Source organism: Lygodium microphyllum, chromosome 17 (genome assembly GCF_053477565.2).
Source record: "Lygodium microphyllum isolate KBCC chromosome 17, Lygodium_microphyllum_v1.1.10, whole genome shotgun sequence".
In the NCBI taxonomy this organism is placed as follows: domain Eukaryota; kingdom Viridiplantae; phylum Streptophyta; class Polypodiopsida; order Schizaeales; family Lygodiaceae; genus Lygodium; species Lygodium microphyllum.
In genome coordinates, this window is record NC_141151.1 from 93,814,519 (window position 1) to 93,836,390 (window position 21,872).

Sequence of the window (21,872 nt, forward strand, 5' to 3'; positions counted from 1 at the left end):
CATGTTGAGTTGCTCCTGATACCCTTGAATGATACCATCAACATTTATCTCGAACACAGGTACCATTGAATCATTTTCTTGAAAAAATAATTCTTCCACATCACTGTCTACTTCATCTACCATATCAATTGTCTGTGCATACAGATCCTCAAGAATAACATCATGATTTGGAATATAAGAACAAGCCAACTGAGTATGCAAATCAGCAATTACATTATTCTTCTGAGAAACAACTGCTTGAAGAGCATTAATGACCTTCGAATAATGAGAAACTTTCAAATCCATTACAGTCTTGACATGAAAAACCTCTTGTTGAAGCAATGCTTTCTCTTCCTGAAGCTGATTAGTGACAGATAAAGCTTCAACTACCACAATTTCAGTTGCATTCCTCTCCTTTTCCAACTCAGAAGAAAGACATTCAATCATCTCAGTTGAAGATTGAGTCATAGGACATAACTCATGCAAATCTTCATGAAAACCACATGAATGGACTGATTTCTGCAATTCTTGACCTTCCGCCTGCTGTGGTAGACCTGTACCTTGCTGAAAACTGTTCATTTGATGTCTTAAAACTAGCTGAAAACTGATCTGCTATTGCTGTCCCATAGCTTGCTGTCTTGAAAACTGCTCATACAGGCAATGAACTAGAGAGTTGACAGCAGTAAAAAATGGTTGAATTTCTTTAGGCTGAATATTGAAATAACCTGGAATAGTATTCACCATGCTGGAAATATAAGTATCTTGGAAAAATACATCCTGAAATGATGGATTTTGCACTACAAGCAGTGGCATTTCAAGTACTTGTAAAGCCGCTTCAGTGAAATCTGACTCCCTTGATGCATAATCTTCCTCAAAACTAGTAAGAGAACAAAGAAAATCATCCATAATAGCATCTTCATTAAGAAAAACATCACCCTCATGCTTGTCATACATGACAACATCATCTTCTTGAATATGCAACTAATCTTCTTGATCACCAGACTGATCATCAAACTGATCAACTTCCTTGATGATGACTTCATCACTTCTTTCTTCTTCAGTAAAATAGATTCGAGATTGATTATAACAGTTTGCAAGACTCCAAATTATGGAAAATACCTTCAAGTTGTCAATACAAGGTGTGTGATGCTCCACTCTTTCATTGGTAAGCTCCTGTGTTGGGTTTGGGGTACTCGAGGATCTTTGGCTGCTTTGGCTCTTGTCCTCTCTCACTCTCTCAGCCTCAATCTTTGGCAAAACCATAGGTAAAGGGTAACAATCATCATCATCACTTGAATCTGAATCCTGATCTGAATCCAAAACATCATAATACTTCTCCTTGAGCTTCTCAACTGCTCTAAGCAATCTCTAAACCTGCTTCAAACTTGAGCAAGACTTAACCTTCCGGCGTTCATGATCATCATGCCATTCATGAGCATCATCAAGTACAGTCTCAAAAGAAGTAAGCTTTTCCCATGCTTTATCCAGCCTTAAATCTGAACCTTTCTTTGCTGTTGAAGAGAACTTCTTGCGAATACCATTGAATTGCTTACATAGATCAAACATGCAGAAATACTTACATGACTTTCCTCTTTCACAGGACTCATGAACATATGGACAACACTTTGAACTATGGTCATGCTCAAAACAAATTTTGCATCGCTTGTCCTTCTTCTTGGATTTACCCATAATGAAGCATAGCTACTATTTGAAAATAACTTGCTTTACCTTCAACCAACCTCAAAACTCTACAGTGATAGAGTAGAAGTCTTCAACCTATGGTATTCAGGATATTATTGCAATTCTAACAATTTAGGATGCTTGAAGCACTCAGTTGCAGGTAGATCTTGAAAAAATGCCAAAAAAACTCCTTTGTTGACAAGACTTCTCGATTTTATCAATCTTCCTTCCATCTTTCATGCGATTCAGGTTATGCCTGTCATTTTCATCGTGCAATTCAGATAACCAACCTAAAATTCCTGCAATTCAGGTAATAGCCCTGCAGATTCTTGCAATTCAGGTAACAGCCTAAAACTTCATGCACTTCAGGGAATTGCCTGAAAATTCTTGCACTTCAGGAAACTGCCTAAAAATTTCTACACTTCAGGTTAGTCCTTTAGGCCAGTCCTGAAAATTCCTTTCTTTTTGCATCTTGCCTTTCTTCCTTATCCAAGCGAACATAAATCCTATCCTTCTTAATCATCTCCATTCTTGCACCAACAAATCTGAGTTTGAGGACCACTTGAAACATCCATAAATAGCATACTGGTTCCAGAATTCAAGAACAACCATGGGCAACATATAATCTTCAAGAATGCCATATAGACTTGCTGTAGACATCATAATTGACTGCATAAACACACTGCCTTGAATATTACAGCCCCTTTATTGCCTGAATTGATATCAGCCACAAATAGCACTTGATTTTCAAGAATGACATACAGACATATAGCACACAGCATGATTGTTCACAGCAATATGCTATCCAGAAAATTGTAGATCTGATATTTCCTGCCTTTGAACTTCATGACCGCCTTTTTTTATGAGCATGCCATCCTGAATAATCTGCCTTGAATCCACAGCATGAGAACTTTTGAAGTGATTGAATTCTTAAGAAATAAGAACTTCAAGATGTCGTGCTTCAAATAACTTGACTGCAGGGTTTTTCTTATGCAGAGATGACCTGACACTTGCAACTTGTAAAAGTGCAAAAAAATGCCTGAAAATACAAAAACGCCTTGAATTTGTGAAAGATCTTAAAGCATTTTTCCTCAAAAACAAAACCATATCTCCTGTGTCTTCCTGGAAAAGATCGTCTTCCTCTTATCAGTCATTATAGAACTGCCATCACTGTCTTCATTCACAGACTGATCCTAACAAATTCTTGCTTCAGCATTCCTGTTGTCTGAATCTCTTAGGACCTGATTCCAGATCTGCACCTAAATCAAGGAATTATTTTCTTGAACCTGGTAGAGATCGCCAAAGTGTTTTGAGTAAACCATCATGAGCGTGTGCAGAGAAAGAGATACATGAGATACACGAGAGATTCTCATCGGAAAACGACTCCCATTGGAAGTCCATACACACACAGAGATAGGAAACACGAGAGAGAGAGAGAGAGAGAGAGAGAGAGAGAGAGAACGTAACTGACAATTGGTTATTCCATATGCGCATGACATTACAAAGACTATGCTCCTTTTTTAAAGGCTTCCTTGGCGACTCCTCACATGACAACTAAGAGACCGTCCACATGACAAAGTGGCTCCTTATGCTGACCCAAAAGACTACATACATACAAGTACTAAGGTATGAAATAGTACTAAGTAGATGATGGAATTCAAGCCCTAACAACACCTATGTTGGAGAGGAAGTCAGTGTTGAATAATCCTCTATAGAGAATCTATTCTCATTCCTTCACAAAGCTAGCCATACTTCAAGCTTTGATAATGCAAATAGAATGTTCAATGCTCCATTCAATCTAAATGAGGTCATGTTGGCCAACATGGGTGTCATCCAAGATGAGTTCAAGGCATACAAAAGTGTTGTGGATATATAAAAAGTTATAGAAGATTCCAAGTAGTTCATACGTTTTCCATACCATGGAAAGAAGTTTAATCCTAAGAGGATTGTAAGAAAGCAACTCCAACACCTCCCAGAGGATTGCAAGAAAAGATTGGATTGTCCATTTCATAAAAAAATTTGTGAGTTCTATGAATTCTACTCTAATTTCTTGAGCTTCCTAGCTTCACATAAAGATCATGCTCACCCTACAAGGCTCAAAAGACGACTTCCTTTTGCAAAATCATTATAGACATCAAAGAAGCTCACATGGATATGGAAGATGTCTTGCCTATTGAGCAAGAGGAAAAAATTTCAAATGAGCTTGACATAGTTAATTTGAAGATTGGTAATCTTGTGGAAGAGGGCCAAGAAGACATTCCAATGTCATTAACTCCCTCACTCTTACCAATCTCCCCTCCATTCTCATACTTGGGAAGGAGTTTTTGATGCTTCATGATATTTAGAAATTTACATGGCCAAGGGAAGACTTTTGCATTGAAGTGATTGTGGATTCTTGTGGATGAAAAGAACCTAATTGATGATTCCAAAGAGGAATTCCATATCCTAGATAATAACAATTCAAATTTTGTTGCAATAAATGATGCTCTTCAATTTTTTCTATAAAAGGATCTTGAGCACTCAAAGACACTTAAAATTCAAGAGGAGTTTTTGTAGACTCAAAGCCAAGTTGATATTGAGTGTATGGGTAGGGAGCTGGGGAAGAAGGTTACATGGAAGGAACCTCAACCAAGTTTTATTAATTTGTGGATAGATGAAAGGGTTCAAAGTAAGAAAATCCTCAAAATGTAAGTCCTTTTTTGAATTCTCATTTCCCATTTCTTTAATTTCTTGAACATTCAATAATAAGAATAACATTATTAACCCCAAGTCAAGATGGCCAAGTCAAGATGGGGAAAGATGGAGAAAAAGCAAAGGATGATGAAAAAGAGCAAAGACACGCAACCGGCCCCTAAAGATGGACCGGGGCAAAAAGTACAGCCTTAAAAGAAAAGGCATCTCAAAAAACTCGAAAAATCCTTGTAAAAGAGCGCCAGGCTCCCTCTTGTGCCCATTGTAAAATATTAGACGAGTGTAGGCTAGAGGCACGGGGCTAAAAGATGAAAATGGAAAAAGGACCTCGCCACAATGGCCGATCATGTAAAAAAGGGATGGGTGCCCATGGGATTTTAGGGTTTGTGTATATAAAGTTCAAAAAGTGAATAAGAGATCATTCTTTGGTGTGTGGCAAAAGGAGTCTTCTTCTTCTTCTCTCCTTCTCACCTTCTTGCTTGTGTGTGCTCTTGAGAGAGGGAGTGTGAGAGTGTGAGGGAGTGAGTGTGTGAGAGAGTGAGGGATCAAAGGGTGAAGCTCTTCACCATCTCCTCTTCTTCTTCTTCTCTTCTCTTCTCTCTTCTTGTGTGCGTGGCTATGGAGGATGGAGCTTGGAGGTGGAGGAGGCTTGAGGATTCTTGAGCTAGCATTTAGGATCGTGGAGCTATCGGTGTGTGGAAAAGAGGAGGCAACTCATATCGGTACGAAGGTAAGCTCACTACACTCGTAGGATCTACGGCGAGTCGGCTAGGTGAGAGATAGCCATTAGAGCTCGCTTGAAATGCTTGAAATAATAGGCGGTCCGTGGGTCTTGGCGGTTGAGCAAAAGCTCCCACATTTTGGTTCTGTTTTTCGGGACCACGGATTCAAGCTTGAGCACTAGCGCGCCTCATATCGATCATCGAAGTAAGGGATTCATCCCCGAAACGGAGCTTGAGATAGGTAGGAAGTTTGAGTGTTTTTGATCTTCAAAACAAGTAAGTATTTTGTGTTATTTCGATTGTTTAATGATTAGGAAACATGGAGAAATCAGTTTAGTATTTTGCTTTCGATTGGTGTTGCATTTAGAGTAGGATAGGATTAGGAAATCGCACCGGAGAAGGGTAGGGTTTACTGTTGCAAAACAGGGCAAAAAATCGTGCAAAAAGGGCAAAAAGCTCGCTTTCAATTCTTAAGAATGGTAAGTGAGTGATTGGGGGCGTCAACACCATACTCGGGAAGGGGTATAAGATCCAAAAGGCCAAGGAAACACTCATTTGCAACAGTTCAGTGTGAAAGAGAGAGAGAGAGAGAGAGAGAGAGAGAGAGAGAGAGAGAGAGAGCTACAAACCATCAACGTTTAGAGATAGAACCACGTAGGGGATGCCGACAAAGTGGATCTGACAAGCCTACTAAACCTAATCGATAGCTTGGTGGAGCACGACAACTTGAAAATGGCAGAAGAAAGTTCAGACCACAGGTACAATGAGGAATTCGACTTAGGAGCCTTTCCAGATTCAGTTCAGCAGAGCTGGTCAGTAGTTACGACGCTCATGCTCGGATCGAGCACTGCGGTAGGACGACAGACGCTATCATTGCAAATCTAGAGGAGGAGAGAAAGCTGGCCCGCAAGGCATTGAAAAGCATGGCTGAGTACAATAGGGATCAACAGGAGAGGAACTAAAGGCAAGGCATGGAGTTGCGAGAGGTGCAGCGGGTACTGAACTTGGATGGTAGGAATCGAACGGACCATGAGAGGGCACTATAAGGAGACTTAACGCTGAGTGAGCTTCTGATGAAGCGACTGCTCGATAACACGGCTGCAGAGCAAAGTGCCACGACTCTAGCAACGTCGCTGCTTGTAGGATTAGGGGCAAACCAAGGCTCAAAGAGCCAGGCTAAAATCCCTATTGTTGCCAAGCAACTCGATAAGTACCAGCCCCATGATGATCCCTACAGCTTTGTCGAGCAGTTCAAGCAAGTCTGCAAAGCCAATGGCCTCAACGACCTGACTCAATGCTCGTAATCATTCGGGCTTTTCTTGGGCGACAAGGGTAGGACGTGGTATACGAGCTTAGATAACACAAAGCAAGCCAACTTCGATGGCCTCAAGGATCTCTTCATTAAGAGATTTGACGAGCCCGGATACTCCAATAATCTACTCATACGCTTGATGAATGTCAAGCAGAAAGAGAAGGAGGACATTCGCGATTACGTGACCCATGTACGGAGTCTCTTCAAGAGAATCCCTACTGGAGAGCGATCGACTGAGAGAGCAGTGTCAACTGTATTCATCAGTGGGATCCAGAACGAGGAGCTATACAAGGCTTTGGCAGGCAATTCGAGCTTGCAGTGGGACGCGCTAGCCAGGGTCTTTGAGGAGGCCATCCGAGTGGACGATCAGCTGAAGGAGCGGGGCTCCAGAAGCACGAACGTAGAAGAGACTAATTCACGAAGCTTAGAGAGGGCGTCAGCCTCGAGTGAGCAATCAGCACCATCAGCCCAGGATAAGGGAAAAACCACCGAAACGAACCAAGACTTGGCTAATGTTAGAATGGAACTAGCCAAGTTGCAAGATATGTTGAGACGACCAATGCGCCCACATATCCAATGCATGTACTGTGGCGGAAACCACTTGCCAGCCGAGTGTCAAGACCCTAGGTCACGACCTTGCGCTAACTACGGTAGGTTCGGTCATGATGTCGCGCATTGTAAACTGCCAAGGAAACTTCCATACTCACAACCATACAGCCAGCCTTACCTAGTGAGTAGGCCACAGCCATTTTTCGAAAGGGGAGCCCCATTGGCCCTTCCTACGCCCAACGACATTAAGCCGACCGTTCCTAGGATGAAGATAAATCCTACAGGCATTCCTAGTCCGCCTGGGCCTTATGTAACCCACCCACCGAGTGATGCTCCTATCCACTATGTGGAAGAACCAAACGAGGAGGAAGCTTACATATGCCCTTATGTTTCGCATGACGACGAGGGCAACGCTGTCCTCATGGACTATCGCCCAGTCCTGGTGATGGCATTGGGAAGAGGACGAGGTAAGGACCTAGGAGGGCAGGCACAAGACCCAATCACCTGTTGGACCTGTGGCCACCCAGGTCATGTCTCGTCGGACTGCCCTGAGAGGGAGCAACAAAATAGAGATAAGGCTGACCAAAGGTGCGCTGAGTGTGGAATCACCCATCTTTTCGTCGATTGCCCAAGGAGAAAACCATCACCTAGTTCAGCCAATGAGCCGTCTATCCCATTGGGGCTGTTCGGTGTCGAGAACCACGACAGGGAGGCCACGCCTATCCCATTGCGGGTCATGACCCGTGCCCAAATGAAGCAAGTTGGCATCTCTCTGCTAGGACCTAGCAATCTGGATGCAGCCTCGATAGGGAAGAAGAGTCGTAGACCGCGGAAGAGGAAGTCGGAAGCTAAAATCACAGTAAAGACGGAGAGTGTTACAACTCTGCCCGCTGGAAAGAAGGTCTCTAACGCAGAATTAGAGACGTCAGCCCCTAAGACGGCCGAAAAGGGAAGCGCTAAGGTAGGGGAATACCCGCAGCTGAAGTGACAATTAGAGGCCATAGAGAAGGTAAGAGAATGGGTGAAGGAAGCCCAAGAACACCTAAAGGACACTGAGCCCATCATCGAGGATGGGATCAATGATCTCTCTAGCATAAGTACGCCGACCTCACTCCCACGACCAAAGTTAAGAGAGGCACCTGCACCACAAGTGGTACCGCTAAGGCCAAGCCTCAGTGTTGCTACAGGGCCACGGTTTAGTCACGGCCACTGGACAGGACAATCCAAGTTAGGAGAGAGATGAACACCCAATGATCTCCTGACCACATTGGTGACCACCCCTATAACACTCAGTTAGGGAGATCTGCTTAGGCAGCACCCCACCCTATGGCAGGACCTTAAGTAGTGGGTTAAAGGCACACAAGAGCAGGTCACAACAGACCCTCATGACCATGAGGCGGAAACGTAAATACCGAGTTTAACGCTGCACTCTACGCCTAAGTCCTTGCACATCAATGCCTTTTGAGAAGGCTCCGAGATGCATGCAATCTTACCGGTCTTAGCCCTAGGCGATACAATGAGGAAGGGAATCGTAGACACGGGGGCTGGGGTTAGTGTGCTTAGCCACACAGTGCTTCAGACTTGGGGAAACCCACCGGTTGAGACTGCCAGGTTTAATGTCACATTAGCTAACGGTATGAGAGTTAAGCCATTCGGGGTGCTTAAGAATTGGCCAGTGAAGTTCACAAGCGTCCAGTTCTCTGTTGACTTTATAGTCATGAAGGGAGTGGACTACCACATCCTATTAGGCCGCCCCTGGATGCGCAACGCTAGGGTCATCGAAGATTGGGGTAACGGCTTAATATTCCTTGGCAATAGGATGGATGCCATGAGAGTAGAGATGGACACCTGGAAGACCTCATCCATCGACTTAGATGCCATCTCTGCTATGCTCAAGGGTAATGCTCAGGCTAAGAAGTCCTACGGGCCCTTGAACAAGTATATCCCATGCCTAGAGGACGAGGGGATTGGATGCATGTCCTTGCTACAATCGACCTGTTGTTCTCTGATCATGAAACATACGAGAAAGCCATCAAGACAATCAGCAAGGCTCACGACACACCCTCCGTGCCAGTCTACATGATGACAGGAAGCCTTCAAAGGAAGCCGAATCCCGTCAACCCCCACGTTCCAACCAACAAAAGGAACTCCAGGAGATACTGGAATATCTATCGGACAAGCTAGCTGGCAATCTGGCTGCAAATCTCAAACCACTCCGGGATCTTTTAGATGAATCCAAGTGGCAATGGACTAGAGTGCATGACTTAAACCTCATGCATAACTGGGCCCTGGTGCCTGACCAACAACCAGGGATAGATCGAGTCCTAGGAGATGATGAGCAGTCTGATGAAGAAAATTCGAACGACGAATACGAAGGCTGTTAGTCCTTCAGTGAATGATGGAAGTGACAGTGAGATGGATACCGTGGAATACGACACTGAAGGAGAAGAAATACAGCAAATACGAGCGAACTCCAAGTCATAGAGAAAGAGTATCTTCCGGAGGGAGCGAGGAGTCATGAGCATGGAATGTGACCGTGCCTGGTTGGAACACATAGGAGCCATAGACCTTGAGCAAGCAAGACTAGCCCAGCCAGGAATGACGTTGGTGTTTAGAACTGAATCACCATCTGAACTGCGGCCGCCAGGAGAGACCACCTCTTCTAGCGAAGGAGGGGGGTTCGACTCTGAATCAGAGGTTAGCTCGGACAGTGATCCAGAGAGCCCTAGGCCACCCACAACTAAATGCACCAAGGGGGACCTACCAGTCCACCTAAGGCGCAGGTGATTGAGAGAGGGAAAGGCAAAACAACCCAGGGAGGATCGAACGGAAGAACAGCGGAAACCGCAGGACCTCCCTAAACGATTCACAAAATTCAAAAAGGGGGATAGGGTGGTAGTGTTGTTAGGTGCCAAATATCAAGCATAAACAAGCGAACCAATCAAGGGACCAGCCAGGGTAAAGGAGGTGGACCTAGCCCAAGAGGGGGAACCACCCTGACTAGTCTTCATTGCTGATGATTTGACTAATGAAGAAGAAACGAGTCTTGTCGCTCTCCTACGAGAGTACATAGACGTGTTCGCCTGGTCTTTAGGAGAGCTTAAGGGGGTAGACCCAAGTGTCGTGACCCACAACATACCCATGACGCCGATGCAATACCGGTCAAGCAACGACCGTACCCTATGAATCCTAAACATGCTCATGCTGTCAAGGAGGAGATTGATAAGCTGATGAGAGGAGGATTCATTTATGAAATTGAGCACACGGACTAGGTATCGCCCATAGTCATCGTGATGAAGAAGAATGGAAAAATCCGAGTGTGCGTCAATTACAAGAAGGTGAACGCTGCCACCAAGAGGGACAACTATCCATTGCCGTACACCGAGCACATGTTGGAGAGAGTGGCACGCAAGGAAGCCTACAGCTTCCTGGATGGCTTCTCAAGGTACAACCAGGTGCAAGTGCATCCTGCGGATAGGCATAAGACTGCCTTCGCCACTGAGTGGGGTGTCTTTGCTTACATAGTCATGCCCTTCGGGTTGACTAATGCCCCTGCCACTTTCCAACGCCTTATGTGCACAATCTTTAAGGACATGCTTTGCAAGGAGTTAGAAGTCTTTGTCGATGACCTCTGTGTCCACTTGACGTGGGTCGAACACTTAGACAAACTCCGAGCAGTCTTTAAGTGGTGTCCTTTATACCACCTCTCCTTGAACCCCTTAAAGTGCCAGTTTTGGGTGAAGCATGGATGCATTCTAGGGCACGTGGTGTCAAAGAATGGCATTGCCACTGACTTCTCAAAGGTCATGGTCATTGTTGACATTCCACCCCTGAGCAACTACAAAGGAGTTCAATGCTTCCTAGGCCATACCGGGTACTATCGACGGTTTGTACTCAATTATGCATTGATCGCCAGACCATTATACAAGTTGCTTATAGTCTTCGAATGGACTGAAGCATGCCAAAGGGTATACGAAGAGTTGAAGAAGGCTCTAACCACATCACCAATCATACGAGCCCCAGATTGGACCATCACCTTCCACATGCATATCAATGCTTCTAAGTTTGCCGTGGGGGCAATGTTGTGCCAGCCTGGCGAACACAATTTAGACTATCCAGTGAGCTTTGCTAGCAGACAACTCATTGAGATAGAAATGAACTACTCAACAACGGAAAGAGAAGGACTAGCTATGGTATTCGCAGTGAAGAAATTCTGGCATTACCTCTTGGCCACGCCCTTCACCTTTTTTGTGGACCATCAAGCCTTGCTATATTTAGTAAACAAACCTTGTGCTATAGGATGCATAGCTCGATGGCTCCTTCTACTTTTAGAGTTTGACTTCTCCGTAGTGGTACGGAAGGGAAAGTAGCATTACATGGCTGATCACATGTCGTGCGTTCCCACCGGAGAAGCCGCTGGACAAGGTGTTATTGATGAACCATCTATTTAACCTCTCCAGCGTAAGAGACCTGTTTAAGGCTGATCTAACACCGTATTGGGCAGATGACATAGTCCAAGTGCTTGAGCACGGACTGCCTGATCGACCAATAGAAAAAGCCTGGCTTAGGCGATTAATCCTTAAGATCCATCCCTATCAGCTGATTGCAGGCCAAGTCTACAGACGGGGGCAAGACGGATTGTTGCGCAGATGCGTGTGTGAATATGAGATGCATGATGTGCTATTAGAAGCGCACGGCAGCATTACTGGGGGGGCACTTTAGTGGAGACACGACAGCACAAAAAGTGTTGGAGTCTCAACTATGGTGGCCCACGCTTTTCCGCGATGCAGGACGATTCGTCAAGCACTGTGACGAGTGCCAACGAAGGTCCCTATTTGCAAAGATCGAATGGAATTAACCCCGGTTATTGCTTGAAAACCCTTCAAAAAATGGGGAATTGATTTCATTGGGCCCATCAGTTCTGCAGCACAGTATTTGCAGGCTAAGTACATCATTGTGGCCACGGATTATCTCACTAAGTGGGCAGAAGCGCGAGCCACACAAAAAAACGACGCTAGAACTATGGCTAAGTTCTTATGGGGGCAAGTAATCTCATGATTCGGCTGCCCCATCAGACTGGTCAGTGACCAAGGAATGCACTTCATCAATGAAGTGATCGTGCACCTCCTGTCCACCTTCCTCATCATCCATCGCAAATCCTCGCCATACTACCCTCACACAAATGGCCACGCCGAATCAACAAATAAGGTTCTCATCAATGTCCTAACCAAGGTCGTCTTTGCTTCACGTAGCGAGACTGGGACAACAAGTTGATGGCATCTCTGTAGGCTTATCAAACTGCTTATAAAACGGCTATCGATCAAACCCCCTTTAGGCTGACATATGGGACAAAAGTGATTCTACCGATAGAGTTCTTCGTCCCTAGCCTGAGAATAGTACTTCAAGAGTGATGGGAAGGGAAGGAGGCATGGACGTAGCGACTAGTTGAGCTCGAACGTCTCTCAGAGACTCGTCTTCTTGCCACCCATGCACTGATCTGCGAAAAAGCTCGACGCAAGAGCTGGTTTGAAAAGCATGTCAAGCAGCGCGAGTTCGAACAAGGTGACTTACTGCTCCTCTACTCAGTTAGAGGGCATAAGAAAAAGATGAAATTTAGAGGTCTTGGACCATTCAAGGTTCGTGCAATCAGCTGAACAGGAAATGTTGAACTCGAGACCCTAAATGGTGAAGGAATAGGCTTCTTCAATGGAAGCCGTATCAAGAAGTACTACCCTCCTATGCATCCTTTGCATGAACCACTGATGTAAGAATCGCCTATCAAGGTTCGAGTAGCCACAATCACTAAAATCGACAATGAGGACGAGGAAGCCGTGGAACCCACATACCTTTGTATCATGGTCGCGGCCAAACAAACATGTGCTTTTACTGCCTTGATCGACGAGGAAGCAGACTTCAACGTCCTGACCTACGATCATTGGACTCAACTTGGCCAGCCACAACTTCAACCCACCACTGCAAAATTAAGTCCATATGGGGCTCATTCCTATGCTCTACTCGGCAAGTGCACGGCAGCCATTTCTATCGAGTCCGAGACTGTTCCAATGCTTTTCTATGTGCTACCAAATGCTAAAAACGCAAGCACAAAGTCACTGCTGGGGCACACCTTCAAAAAGCAGACCCACTGCAATGTCGACTACGTGTTGCAGCGCATCCACCTAGCAATAGGCAACGTTCGCATTGTTACATCTTTCAGCAAGGGCTGCGCGACCTCATCCAGGGCCACCCAACCACCACCGATAGAAACACCCGTAGGCAATCCTAGGGAGGGGAGTAGGGTACGATCGCCACTCCCCAAGTCTCATCGCCCGCAACCCATGCCAGCCAAAGCTAAGGCCCCACAATCTCGTCTCCAATGGGTGCCTAAACAATCGCAACAGCCGCCTAGGAGTCGACGCTCCTACCCTCAGAAGACCAGAAACTATAAACTTAGGAGGCCCAAACGCAGCCACAGGAATAGACGTGTGTCAGTCAGAGATGGGTCCCCAAGGCTCTCTTGCGTGCACAAGGTTACTATGAGGGCAGTGCTTGGCTATGGATACCTAAGGCCCACGCGGCCAGAGGCACCACTCGTACACCAACCTCAAGCTCGATCATCCCAAAAACCGTAAGACCTCAAAACCACAAGCCGTAGAGCTTCCCCGACCCACAACCATTGAGTCCATCCACGCGTGAACCTACGCGAATCACCCAAGCCTATCAGACCAATCAACAACTGCCAGCTCGAGCATCATTACAAGCAGAAAACGATCCGGGTTTCCAACTCCATCGCGAAAGTAATAGGCCATTACTCGAGGTCGTTGCTGACCTAGCCTCCATCCCAGCGACCCAATCTCAAGCTCCTGAAGTCCTACCACAACAACTCTCCGTAGTCAAAGGCTAAAGTCCTACCAAACCCCAACCATCCGCAAGCCTTAGGCCCTCTTACGAGAGGAAATCCTTTCTCTCACTAGCAGCTGATTTAGCTGAGGAAACAAGGGATGATGTGGTGGATTGCATTAAGCGACTGGACGCTACCTTTGTGTCGCTAGCTCTGAGCTACGATCACCTCGACTTAGATCTCTTGGATGAATCCTTCGCAGCCGAAGTTCAAACGATGCCTTGTTCTTGGGAAACGTTTGAATTTGCATTTGCAAAAGCCCCTACCTCCGCTGCTAAGTTGCTCAATTGTGAGATCTCAAAAGAGAAGGCAATCAAACAACACCTCATCACGTCGTATGATCAGTGAACCACCTCTGCTATCACTGACCAAGAAGTGGCAGAGTTGTCAAAATTGGTTGAGACGAAATCCCAGTTCTTAAGGCATTGGTACGATCTTAGACTACAATGGGAAGTTGAAGGATGCCGAGTAATGACCAACACTGAGCAACGACATGCTATCAAAATGACAGAGTACGACCCCACATACGTCGCACCGACATCATATCTAGTGTTTAACCATGCTGCGAGGCTGCCCTATAGAAGACCACATCAAGGGACACCCCTACCTCGACCGCCTGTTGACAGAAGAAGAGTTACACATTGCTAGCCGAATCAACTCAGGCGACTTCCTAACTGATGTTCTCACATACATCACCCAAGTGGAGATTAAACCCTCCGACCTAGATCGTGAAGCCCATTTGGAATACAACCCCAATTTCTATACTTGGCTCCTTCACAAGTAGCCATCCATGCCGAAAGAACTACACCTTCTAACCCTCATCCTAGGAAGGATTCTTCTCAGACTAAAAGGGGAAGGGGTAAGGTGAATCAGATCAGAAGTAATAAAGAAAATCAAAGCCATGAAGTACCTTGCCTCCCCTCTTTTTTGATCCTAACGCTAATGATAGTTGCGCTATGACCCACTTAATGATGCGGGCTAGCCTTCTACCTTCATTTTGCCTAGCGCTCCTAAAGGATATGAGCGATAGCCAATTCACTAGGTGCAATCACCCCTTCCTATCCACCACCTCTCTCCATGTCCGGATGAACCTGAAAGGTACATGCAAAGCCATCAATTTTTATGCAAATCCATCTGCCCGCCCTCCCCCCTCATTCCGACGACGAGAACTAGACTTGGCTATCCTGCTTCTCATGTAATACTCTCCCGCAATGTGGAAAAAAAAAATGCACGATCACTACACCTAGGGGTCCTTAAGTTAGGCGTGTCCAGTGACCCCGGTCGGCTGGCTCCACTCCTAACCCCCTGGTCCTTTTTGATCCCCCACGTCATGCTTAGGGCACATCAACGACAGGACACACCTAGGGCGGTAACACTCCCCTATGGTTCAACCTGTCACCCTAAGCCACTAGCACCACCCCCCTTGGCACAAATGGGATCCTCAAGTGTGGGACATCACCCGGGTCCACCTGCGCTTAGACCCACTTCCCCATTTCACTAGCATGAGCACATTGCACCAACACACTGAGGATAGCATCCCCCTAGGTAGAGCATTGCACCTTCTCCTTTAGGTACACCACAACCGCCCAACCACCAACTTCGGAGGCCCTCGTCCACCCATGCAATCCACTAAGCTGCTCTGACGAACCTTGTCTTGAGCTTCCACAAACTCCTGAATCTACATGTGGCCCTCACCCTTACACCCACGCCAAACGTGCCATGGGATTAGCACCCGTCTAGGAGGGGGGTAATGTTAACCCCAAGTCAAGATGGCGAATTCAAGATGGCGAAAGATGGAGAAAAAGCAAAGGATGATGAAAAAGAGCAAAGACATGCAAGCGGCCCCTAAAGATGAACTGGGGCAAAAAGCGCAGCCTTATAAGAAAAGGCGCCTCAAAAAACTCGAAAAATCCTTGTAAAAGAGCGCCAGGCTCCCTCCTGTGCCCATTGTAAAATATTAGACAGGTGTAGGCTAGAGGCACGGGGCTAAAAGAGGAAAATGGAAAAAGGACCTCGCCACAATGGCCGGTCATGTAAAAAAGGGATGGGCACCCATGGGATTTTAGGGTTTGTGTATATAAAGTTCAAAAAGTGAATAAGAGATCATTCTTTGGTGTGTGGCAAAAGGAGTCTTCTTCTTCTTCTCTCCTTCTCACCTTCTTGCTTGTGTGTGCTCTTGAGAGAGGGAGTGTGAGAGTGTGAGGGAGTGAGTATCTGAGAGAGTGAGGGATCAAAGGGTGAAGCTCTTCACCATCTCCTCTTCTTCTTCTTCTCTTCCCTTCTCTCTTCTTGCGCGCACGGCTATGGAGGATGGAGCTTGGAGGTGGAGGATGCTTGAGGATGCTTGAGCTAGCATCTAGGATTGTGGAGCTACCAGTGTGTGGAAAAGAGGAGGCAACTCAGATCGGCACTAAGGTAAGCTCACTACACTCGTAGGATCTACAGCGCATCGGCTAGGTGAGAGATAGCCATTAGAGCTCGCTTGGAACGCTTGAAACAATAGGCGATCCGTGGGTCTTGGCGGTTGAGCGAAAGCTCCCACAAACATATTCTCATATATTCCATAGATATTAGTTTATGATGGCAATGGTTTCTTGGCTTGTTCTATTGATGCACAGACCAAGTTTGGGCAAGATTTTGCCCTTGTATACTCTTTTCCTAGGCTTGATCCAAATATTGTGAAGATCTACTATTCAAAGTATAGTGATGAGCCATATGTTCCAATGACTACTCTAAATACTTTTTTCAAATATTTAGATTATTCCCATATACTTGCAAATAAAGATGAAATCATACTTATTGAGAAGTATGCTATGGTAAGGTTTTTTGGCTACGATCTTGGATGCAAAGGCTTAAGGAGTAGATACTTCTTAAGTTACAATGCATTTTTTAAAGAAGAAAATAAAGACAAAGAAGAACATAGGGAAGTAGAGACTACCTAATAAAGATGGCTCTTCGATTAGCTTCTGAGCCATATGTATATAGTGTCCTTAAATGTATCCATAGAATGTTGTAAATAGTGAATGATCTTTAAAAGAAAATATGACAATCACATTATGTTCAAACTCTCATTGAGCTAATGAGAATCTTATTTCTAAGTTTCATATTGATCCTCTTTACTTTCCTCAATTTCTTATATAGTGCTGATTGATTTTACATATTGAAGCTATTTTGTATAAAAAGTATTGAAAATTTTACACAATGATTTTTTTTCCTTAGTCCACCACACATCTTGTAGTTATAAAGTAGAATGTTCTTGCTTGATAGCAAGACTTCTCCATGCCTTGTGTGTTTCATATGGATAATGGTCCATAGTTGTCAACAAAGTATATTTCATGCTTTGGTAAAATGGGCTACACAAAAAAGAAACATATAAACTCCAAGAAAAAATAAAGTGTTAAGATAAAAGTTTCCAATTAGTATACTCACCAAATAAAAATATGACATCTTTCTTCATGCAAGCTTAAACTATTGCTTCCACAAAACTTTTTATAGCCTTTGTATAATCTAAACAATAGCTTGCACTGCTCTTGCTTTGCTACAAAATTCTTAAGAAGCTATCGAGTTCCATTCAAACCTTCATACGATTATTTGCTACTAAAGAATTACTCGCTACATTGATACATTTGCACGATTCTTTCTAGTAATCCTATATAGCATTTTTTTGGACATGATCAAAGTTGAAGAGATATCTTCTAACTTTTGTCCCTCCTAATTTTATATAGGGACTAAGACATTGCTTGATTTTCTAGGCTATCGTATGTCTTTTTGAAGTTGCATATGGCCCCCATGAAAACCCCTTCTTGAAAGGAGTTCTTCACATTTCTTGATGTAGGCATCTAAAAGTGATGTATGCTTGATAGAGTAAGCATAATCAAATTACAACCATAGAAGCTTATCAAGAATATAGATCTTTGCATGCAATGTACAAATATGTACTTTCTAATGGAATATTAAGAATAGCCTCCCAATTTGTATCTTGTAAAGCTTCAAGGGTACTAGTTTGTAAATGCCTTGTCTTATTGATGCCAGGAGGCATATTCCACAGTGGATTCCGTAATTTATTGCCGGGGCTCATACACAAGGTGGATTCCTTGTGCGAAAAGTTGATGGGGATGCCTATCCTTTTTGGGCGTTTTGTTAATTCAATGTGCAAGTGCGTGATTCCATAGCGGGTGATTCCACAAAATACATATTTTAATTAATAGACGTTTATGAGGTTAGAGTGCGCACTCGTAATAAATTAAGATTAGGATTGAGTTCTAACCAATTTATTTATTTTGTAGCTGAAGACTGCTAGGTATTCACTTTTTGGGGTTTAATTTTATTATTTTCTAACAATTGTGAATGCTTCAGTTGATGTGTAGAGCAGGCAGTAGTGGCGTTGGGAAGCACTGGGCGATAGTGTGTATTCAAGTTATCATTTTTGATGGGTGTCCATCTTAGGCATGGCACCAATATTTATTTTGACGCACTTATTTATTGAAGCGCCTGATATTTATTTATTATTTTGTATGTGCATGGGCGCACGATTTAAATATTTGTTATTGGACATTGTATTTGGGCACCGCCTGACTCTTTGAACACCCAATAGCTTTAATTCTTTAGTGGGACAAAAGCAAACACAAAAGCTAAAGCGTGCTAATTGTAAATTGGGCTATTTTTTGAGCTTGGAGATGAATAATATATTACATACATGCTTTGTGGAGCGCTCACACAAGGCATAGAGGGAGATTGTACCCAATTGGTCTTTTGCTTCATGTCGTGCAAGTATTCTCTCTTGTTTTTTGTGCAAAAGTAGAGTTCTTTTGTTCTTGGGGACCTTCTGGTGCTCATTACGTGCGCATACAACATCCGATCTGTGCACCACTTATTGTTCAAAGTCCTAGCTCGACTATTTGTCTTGTCCCTTGATGGGACAATCCCTATGTTTCTTATGTCAGACCAATCCAAGGAGGAAAATCCATCCATACAATACAAACATGGATTTAGCATTATCACTCCACCGAAAATCCCAAACATACATTTTAAGGCTTTCAAGCCAACTCTTAAATGCCATTCTACTTGCACGCAAGAGTGCATTGTCTTAGATTGAGAGACCCTTCGCGGTGTAGGAAGAGGGCAGTATACGATGCGGAAGAGGGCTTTAGCCCATGGTTGCCCTATTTTTTTGATTGAGGCCATTTCGGTGCCTGTTTTGGAGGCAGAAGTTTTCCGCACGCAGGAAAAGGCCCTGTTTTTTGCTGTGCGACCACTGTTCTACAGGTCGGTGAAAAGTTGCTGTAGAAATTGCATCGTATGCCTGTGCGCAGAGACATTGGGAGTTATAGAATCATGCTTGTTGCTTGTTGATGTAAAATCGTCACTAGGAAGTGACTGTGTGGTCAAATACCACTTTTGTCGGTTTTGCAGATTTGCCCTTGTGAGGCTGAAGCTGTGCTTTTTGCAGTGACATAATTTTTTGCAGTGTTCTGTAATGGCGTCTGATTCTCTTTCACAGATTGTCACTGAAAATCTTGACAAGAATAACTTCCAAGCATGGAAGTTCAGAATGAAGAATTTCCTTATGGGAAAAGGATATTGGAAATTCGTTGCAGGAAATGAAGAAGAACCAGTTCTTCCTGATGTTCCCAATCAACAGCAAATGCAGGCATTTAAAGGATGGCATGAGAGAGCCAGGAAAGTTATGTACTGACTGTCTATCAGCATTTCGGACTCTATGATTGTGCATATTCAGGATGCAAGTATGCCAAAGGAGGCATGGGATACTTTGTCAAAAATGTATAGCACAAATATGCAAGCTAGGAAAATGCAGCTCAAGCAAGAGTTGCACAATGTGCAAAGAGAAAGTATGAGCATCAATGACTACCACATGAAGGTGAAGAAGATTGCAGATGCACTTGCTTCCATTGGGTCGCCAGTGGAAGATGATGATTTAGTTTCTGTGACCTTGAATGGTCTAGGAAAGGATTATGCACAGTTCCGAACATCCATTTCCGTCCGTGAAAGATTTCTTGATTTTGAGGAGTTGATTGCTCTTCTAATTTCTAAGGAGCAGAGAAATGGTGGTGCATCTTCTTTAGGAGGAACTTCAAAAGAAGCTGTCTTCTACTCAAATGCTGGAAGAGGTAGAGGCAGAGGTAGAGGAGGCCGATCTGGAGGCCGTGGTAGAAATCAAACTATGCAGCAAACTCAAGAAAACCAGTCCTATGGAGGAGGACGTGGTAACTCTAGAGGCAGGGGGAGCCAAAGAGGTCGTGGTGGATGGCAAAGAGACCAAAATGCAAACAGCAATGTTGAATGCTACTACTGTGGTAAAATGGGTCATATGGCTAAAGACTGCTATAAAAAGCAGAATGACATCATGAATGGAAAATTGCAACAAGGGAATTATGCATCTTCTAGTAGACAGGGTGATGATAGAAATGAGCATTTGTTTATGGTGCAGCACATGACCAATTCTGTGACAAGTGCAGAAGAAAGCAACAATGTGTGGTATGATGTTGACTCAGGTGCATCAAACCACATGAGAGGTCATGCAGAATGGATGCAGGATGCAAGGAAAATGGAAAAACCAGGATTTGTGGAGACTGGTGATGATACTGCACATCCTATTGTGCAGATGGGAAAAATTCCTTTGTCTATGCAGGATGGAAAAAAGAAATACCTGTCGGATGTATTTCATGTCCCGAATATCACCAAGAACCTGGTTTTTGTTGGTCAAATGGTTGAGCACGGTTTGCAGGTCAGATTTAATTCTCATGGATGCTTTGTTGACGATATGAAAAATAAAGGTCGCTTGATAGCAAAAGGAAAGAAGAAGGGCAGAATGTTTACGTTGGATGCAGCCATGCTTGAATTGAGTGCAACAATGTTTGCACATGGGACCGGTGTAGTTGCAGATATTGATATCTGGCATAAACACATTGGCCATGTTAATGTACAGTGACTTAAATCAATGAAAGCCCAAAATATTGTTGCAGGATTGCCTAAATTCAAGGTTGCAGAAATGCATAAGGTATGTGAAGCCTGTCAATTTGGAAAACAGGCAAGGAAACCATTTCCTAGACATGTTCAAGAGAGTAAGAAGCCATTGGAATTAATCCACTCTGATGTGTGGACTACTAAAGCTGAATCTATTGGAGGCTGTCATTATTTTGTCACTTTTATTGATGACTATAGCAGAAAAATTTGGGTGTATTTTATGAAAAAGAAAAGTGAAGTTTCTGGGAATTTTAAAACTCTTAAAGCTATGGTTGAAAAAGAAACAGGCCTGCAAATAAAATGCCTAAGGTTAGATGGAGGGGGAGAGTACCTCTCAAATGAGTTTGCAAGGTTCTTGCAGGAGCATAGCATAAAGCAGCAATATTCATGTAGTCATACCTCATAGCAAAATGGAATTGTAGAAAGAAAAAACAGGCATATTGGATAGGTATCTTGTGCCATGCTCAATGAAAAAGACATGCTAGATTTTTATTGGGTTGAGGCAGTTGCTACAATAGTCTACATGATGAACAGGACTCCCACTGCAGCAATACATGGCATGACTCCAGAGGAGAGGTATACTGGTAGGAAACCAGATATTTCTCATTTTAAATTTTTTTGTTGCATTGCCTATGTTCATGTGCCAGATGAGTTGAGATCCAAGTTGGATCCAAAAATTGAGAAGTGCATCTTTATTGGTTATTCTCTGTAGAGCAAAAAGGGTATAGATGCTATAACCCTTCTACTTGTAAGTTTACAGTGAGCAGAGATGTTGTTTTTGATGAGATGAGTAGCTGGTATAAACCAGTAAATGTGATTGATAATGTAGATGCAGAAAATGGTAATGCTGCACAGAATTCACATCAGCAGTCACAATATATTAGTGGTGGACCTGGAGCGTCCTCTAGCAATGGTTCACATTCTTCGCCATGGACAGGCAGATTGAGATTAGGAGAATCTTCTCAAAGCAATGCAGATAGTGGTATGCAGGTATCACGAAAAGGAAAAGAGAAGGTAGATCATCCCATGTTTGATGTGAATGCATGTTACTCTTATG